Below are 7,724 nucleotides of genomic sequence, written 5' to 3' on the forward strand. Positions count from 1 at the left end.
CCACGGTCAAATGAAGACGAGTTTACTTCTGTAATTTTTACCACAACTAAAGGACTCATATACGGAGCCATGGCCACTGGTCTCACCTTATTTCAGTAGGTATTGAGGCCGTGGTGACTGACCGAACTCAGCCTTTGTTTTAAACTACTTTCATGAACTAAACTTACTTTACACCTTTTGTTTAATGATGAATGATGATGACCCTTAAGACCTTATTTACATATTTTTAAACCTATTCGGACGATTTACTGACTTAGTACTATTTGACTTAGGTTGAGGACCCGTTTGGACAACCTTCATTACTTGCTTACTTTCCGAGTCATACTTTACCGCTACTTTATCATTGTGAGTTATAGCATTCCCTTTTTACTTTAACTTATTTTGGGAACTGAGAATACATGCGGATTTTATGTTTTACATACTAGGCACGAGTACTTAAACTTATATATGTGTGGGTTATACAACGGCATAAACATTCCCTTTAGCTCGGTAACGTTTAATCATTGGTTTTTGAACCGTGAACGCGAATCTTAGATATGGATCCATAGGGTTTGACATCCCCACTCGGGCTAGTAGCGCTAGCATTTAACGAGTGTTTAATACTTCGTATACATACGCACTTGCCAAGTGTACTTTCAGGGGGTATAAACGTTAAGTTAGTTACCAAGTGCCCACGGTTAACATATACTTTATCATACTGTTTTGAAACGCTCTTTGTAGCACTGAATTCTCGTGGCCTACCTTACATACTGTTATACTTAAACTATAGCTCACCAACCTTTGTGTTGACGTTTTTAAGCATGTTTTTCTCAGGTGCTTAAGGTTATTTGCTTCTGCTGTCGTGCTAGTCTTGCTGTAGACACCCGCTGCTCAAGTGTTACCACCGCTTGAACTGTTTATCTTGCATTCAAACTTTAATACATTTGAAACTATGTTTTGTAACGACCTAAGGGTCACACACATTTATTCATGCTTGCTATTTGTAGAAGCATACTGTTGGTGTAAAACATTTGATGTCGGTTATGACGTCACCTTTTTATCGTGAATGCAACTTCTTTTATTACAACATATAGTACTTAACCTTGTAATGATCCTGTTGTTGATGATTCGTACACGATGGTTTTGTATGGGGCATCACAACAAGCTTGGTCTAATTGAATTAAAAACGGAAATTGAGAGAAAACAGAAACACGTATATCTCTGTTCTAATTCATTTATTAAAAACTTCGAATTCGAAATTTATTTCAAAATGTAATAACGCAGTTGTGTTAGGAATCCTTTGAGCAAACTATCTGCAAAAATTGAGGTTCAAATTCTTTCTATCGATTTCTAATTTTGAGGTCAAAGTTTCGATTTTGAAAAGTCAAACGATTGTTCATCAACGAATTTGAATTTTTTGTTATGTTTTGAGTTAAATTGAGGATTTTAGAAGTTTATAGGATGGATTTAAAACCTATTTCATGTTATAATCGTTGTCTAAAACATACTTAAATTCAAAAATCAAATATTGAGTTGATATTTTTTTTTTCCGTAAATAGCAGCAGGTTTTTTTTTTTTTTTTTTTATATTTTTTTTGTTGTTGAACAAAGGTATCAAATCCAGGCCATTTTAAATTAAAGTTTAAGTCTTAATCCAAGCCTGTAATTCATAAGTTCGTTTATGTTTGATTTTTGGTCGTTTGAGTTTTTTTTGAGAAGAAGAAGAATATGAAACAGAATTAAAACGATTAAATAAAGTTAGGTTATAAATAAAACAGAAAAGTAGCAGCAGTGTGATGGTTAGTTTGGGTGTCAGTTTAGCAAGAGGTCTCGAGTTCGAGCCCGATCGTTGGCATTTTTTTTGGAAAAACATCTAAAAGGTAGACTTTTACTATTATTATTATTATTATTATTATTATTATTATTATTATTATTATTATTATTATTATTATTATTATTATTATTATTAGTAGTAGTATTAGTATTATTATCATAAGTATTAGTATTATTATTAGTAGTATTACTATCATTATAATTAGTAATATTATTATTATTAGTATTATTATTAAAAATATTATCGTAATCAAATATACCTTTTTTATATATTATTATCGATATTATTACTATTACTAATGTTAAAGTTATTATAAATATTAATATTTAAAACATAATTATAATTAAAAAGTATCACTTTAATTAAAGTTATCAAAATTATCATTTCTAATAAAACTATCATTTTATTAAAAATTAACATTGTTATTAAAATTATAATTAAAATTTCATTTAGGTTATTATTATTATTATCGTAAAAAAGATACAACTTTATATTTATACTTATTAATATTATTTTACTAAATAAATACTCGTTGTATAAAAATATATTCAAAACCTACAATAGAACTATATTTATATTTTTATAATGAACATTGCTTAATTAATTATAATAAATATATTTAATGTACTATTTTGTGACAACCCGGAAATTTTTGAACAAATTTAAACTTAATCTTTATATGATTCCGACACGATAAGCAAAGTTTGTAATGTTGAGTCTCGAAAATTTTGGAACTATGTTCATACATTCAATTACCCTTTTGACTATGCTCGACGATTCACGAACGAATATATAAATGGATATGAATATATATATATATATATATATATATATATATATAACTTGAAAACGTTAACAAAGTATTAAATGTATAATATTTTAGATTAAACGTATTTGTCTCAATATATGCTTAATATATTCATCTACAGAATTAGAAGATAATACCAACGATTGGATTAGCAGATATTTCAACAATTATAAATCCCGTAAGTATTGTGATAAGTCTTTGTTGAGAGGTCCACCTTGATTTAAGAAATCTTTCCTTTTTAACTGTATTTGATATATAAATAACTTGCAACGTGTATATAAAAAGTATTTATATATATATATATATATATATATATATATATATATATATATATATATATATATATATATATATATATATATATATTAAGGTTCAAAATTATATTTGTAAACAATAGTAACACTCATTTATTGTTCCGTTTGATAAATAAATATTATATACAAATTTATATTTTTCTAAACGAAAATATATATTTTACAATGTGATAATGCATAGAATTGAATTAGATATAAAATGTTTTGATATTATTAAATATATTTTAATAAACAATGAGGAGTTGATTTATAGAAGCAAATGACCAAATTACTAAAATGTATAAGTTATACTTTGAGTAATATAGTTTATTGATAGTTTAAGATTATATTTTGACAAAGGTACGAATCAGGAAACGTAAAGTACAAGTTTTCTAAGCATACGAAAATGCATTCGAGAAACCGGAACTGAGACATTAGTCGAGCGTAAACGTACGAGTCATCGGACCAAAAATTAAAAGTCAACTATGCACGTGAGTATAATATAATATATAATTAATTAATATAAATTATATATATTATATATATATTATAAAAATATGTCGACAAACAAAACAACAAAAAATTGTGAGCTGAATTTTGGGGCCATGAGATCGCATGAGAAATAGGCATAAAACCCATGCGATCGCATGGCAGTCAGGATTCAGAAACATTCTATAAATTTGCCAGTTAACGTACACACACACACACACACATCCTATATGTTACTCCCTCTGTTATATAAGTATTTATATTATTATTATTATTATTATTATTATTATTATTATTATTATTATTAATCTTATTATTATTATCAGTAGTATTAATATTATTATTATTAGTATTATACATAAAATACTATGACGAAGTACTGCTCAAATGATTTCAAACCAAGTTTTCAAATGAGTCAAAGCTAAGGAAACTATAGGTTATAGCTATGGAAGTTATGTGTAATGTTCATGGGTATTGTTCGCAAGTCAAACCTAGTGTTTATCATCTCTGTTGCGTTTACGTACTTTTCTGCAATATTGAATCACAATATTGATACGTAAGCATTTATATCTTAATCTTTTATATATTAATAGTGTATCCATGTCTAGTGCTCGAGTATATATGTTTATGTATGCTTGTATGCTTTAATTTTGTCGTTTGATAGCTTATGATGAACCACGAATTTGATACATATATTATTGATAAAAGGTATATGATATGCATGTCATTGGAAAGCTGTCGAAAAATTAATAACTTTTCATTTAGAAATCGTGTGTTTTCGAGGAACGGATTAAAAGTTATGGTCAACTGAATTATAATTAACATTAATTGAAATTGCTTTTGAATCTGCAATTGATATTTAAACAACTTGTTTATAAGATTGATAAATCAGATTTTCAAATATTACTAATCGAGTAAATGAATTTCTATATAAGGCACGTCTCGTCTTGTTGAACAATTGTCAAAGTTGGCTGTCTTGTCATGTTTTAAAAGCTTTATAAACACTATAATCTGATTTTACAGGTATTGAGAAACTATATGAAATGTTAAAATATATTCAATTGCCATGATCATTTAGATACAATATAACTCTTGAAATAAATAATGCTTTGAGTTTGATAAACTATAAATTCGTTCAATTATCAAGACTTATACTATGTTAATATAATAAACATGTAGAGATTTAAAGATCATATTCGGTCAGATTGACTTTTGAGATGACTTTTGTTAACTTTTGTTTGTAGGTCTCGAGCATTAGGATTGTGATACACTATGACCCAACCTAGCTTATTATACATGTAGTGACCAACATATATTCTCTAGGCTGGGATCTACGGTTAATTTTGCATTTCGAGTTTCGATCACTTTTTGGTGAATGACCTTATGTGCTGCTAAGGTGAGTTTCATTTGCTCCCTTTTTAATTGCTTTTGCAATCTATATTTTTGGGCTGAGAATACATGCACTTTATTTTAAACACAATGGATACAAGTACATACTAAATTCTACACTGAGTTTGAACCGAAAATTCCTTAGCTTTGGTAACTAGTAACTATAGGTTATAAGAACTGGTGGGCGCCAGTAGTAGTATATGGATCCATAGGGCTTGATATCCACGTCCGAGCTAGAGCACTAGCCTTTTAATGGACGTATGCTATTTGAGAAGCGTACACGTTGGTTTGCGTGTATTATTAAGATGATTATACAAAGGGTATAAATTATATATACGTTAAGTTTAGTTACCAGGGTGCTCAATTTCGTAGAATATTTTGATAAACGTTTCTGGATGAAACAACTGAAAACTTGTGATTCACTTTTATATACAGATTATACGCAAACATTAACACTATGAACTCACCAACCTTTATGTTGACACTTTTAAGCATGTTTATTCTCAGGTTTCTAGAAGTCTTCCGCTGTTTGCTTATACGTTATACAAGCTATGTGCATGGAGTCATACATGATTTATACGAGAAAACTTTGCATTCAACAAAATCATCACCATGTATCTTATTTTGACTGCATTGTCAACGGATGTAGTATTGTAAACTATTATTTACGGTGATTGTATATATATAAAAATCATCAGATGTCAAAGACCTTACAATTAGATATTCATTTATGGTGTGCCTTTTTAAAAGAATGCAATGTTTACAAAACATATCATATAGAGGTCAAAACCTCACTATAAAATCAATGAATGATGTATTCGTCCAAAGGGATTTGGACGGGTCATCACAGTTGGTATCAGAGCTTGAGGTCATAGGGAACCAGAATTTACATTAGTGTGTTTAACTGGTAATTGTTAGGATGCATTAGTGAGTCTGGACTATGACCGTATCTGTTTTTACCAAGTTTTACTTATCATTTCTTGTCAGAAATTACATGCTTATCATTCTTAAGTCTAGACACGTTTCCTGCATTTATTGCATACATAGTGTACAGACGAATTCAAATCTTAGCATATCTATTACTGTAAACTTTACTTGACATCTTCCAAAAATTCCTCCGTGATTTATTGAATTTTGATATTATATATACATATGTAAATTATGTATTGAGTAGTACCAATCTAAATTCTATAATCTATTTCATATCAAAAATCATCTCTCTAATTATACAAGATGGATCCCGTATCTAGTTCAAATTCCTTAAACTCCGACAGCTATTCCGATATGGATATTCACCTGAACTCCGAAGACAGTGTAACCGGAATGGATCAACCAATCAGCCATCACCTATTCTAGATGAATTGGGGATGGGTTCGTAGCCTACTTAGTCACTGGAGACAAGAAGAAGGTGATCCCTTCCATCCACCATATTCCCCCCTTGGCGAAGAACCTGAAGCACTTACCGGCGAACATGTTCGTAATACCATTTTCTCTCTCATCTCTAGAGTATCTCGTCATGATTATATACTATCTCAAATTCTGGATCTTATTCATCCGCTCGTCTGAACCGCCAATCATCCCGATGTAGTAGAATAAGTCAACGAGCTTCGCGCTCGGGGTGTGGCTTTGGAGAATATGGTGCAAGGGTTACAAGCACCAGCATCAGCACCGGCAGCAACAGTAGCACCATCAGCCACACCAACAGTACCATCACCACCACTAACAACAACATTCGCATCCCACACCTCAACATCACAATCTGTACCTCGAACATCAACGTCATACGCACCATAGACACCAAGGAGTACCAACAACAATAACAGATGAAGTATTGATTCATAACTTCATTGGAGAAATATTATACGGCAATTATGTAATATCTAAAGTTTTAGAGATTATATTCTAGTCCTAATCAAAAACCAGATGAGTTTAATATTATGTTAACTCATGATTACATCTAAAGAAAATATATATGTAGGTATATTTTCATAAAGATTGTAATTGAAAAATTCTTTTGTACAAACTGTTAATGGTGAGAATATTTTAACGGGTAGGTAATACCCGAGAGATATATAAATTTACAATTAATATGTTACATTCTTCAATTCTGATTCAACAAATCATCAACGATACTCACTACTTTTACAACGAGATATATTCTTTCATAGAAATCAAAATAACTATACTCATTCAAATTCAATTACATATTCTAATTTTAACATATCAGAATCTAAGTCGAGATATAATCGATATCATCACTCTTAGATTCCTGTATCTTTCAAAGCTATACTTTGAATTCAAAACTGTGCTAGAACATCACTCTTATCCATAAAACCCAGAAAAATAATTATGTTATTCAAAATTCTAGAACATCATATGTATATTAATGATTACAATTTGTGTTCAAATCCTTCGAAATTCCTGAAGACACTTCAAATAATGAACAATCGAGATGATGATCCAACTACATGTTAACCGCAGTCTTGTACCTGAAAAACCCTCGAAACCAAAGTCATAGTTTAACACGTATCCGTGTCATACCCTTTGGCATTTATTAGCTAAAATAACTTTTCAATCCATTTTTAAAATAGACAGTTTTGTCACAGCTCCAGCAAGTCAACTTCGATTCTTCAGTCGAAACAGCCTTATTATAACCTTGATATATACGGTGCCCCTTTCGCCATCGTTACCGGGGAACTGTTTATGTTCCACCACATTAGCAATAAACTTACCAACAACTTCACTGATCTTTGACTTTCTGAAAAATCATTATATTTATTGAAACCCCATCATTTACTCATCTGCATCTTGTAACAAGAATTGTCTTGCCAATTACTGGAAATCAACAATCCGTATTTTGAAATCTCGCAGCATGTATATGCCAACAGTTATATGTGTACATATAACATCTATCTCCAATACTTACGTACTTC

The sequence above is a fragment of the Rutidosis leptorrhynchoides genome, chromosome 1 (assembly GCF_046630445.1).
Source record: "Rutidosis leptorrhynchoides isolate AG116_Rl617_1_P2 chromosome 1, CSIRO_AGI_Rlap_v1, whole genome shotgun sequence".
In the NCBI taxonomy this organism is placed as follows: Eukaryota; Viridiplantae; Streptophyta; class Magnoliopsida; order Asterales; family Asteraceae; genus Rutidosis; species Rutidosis leptorrhynchoides.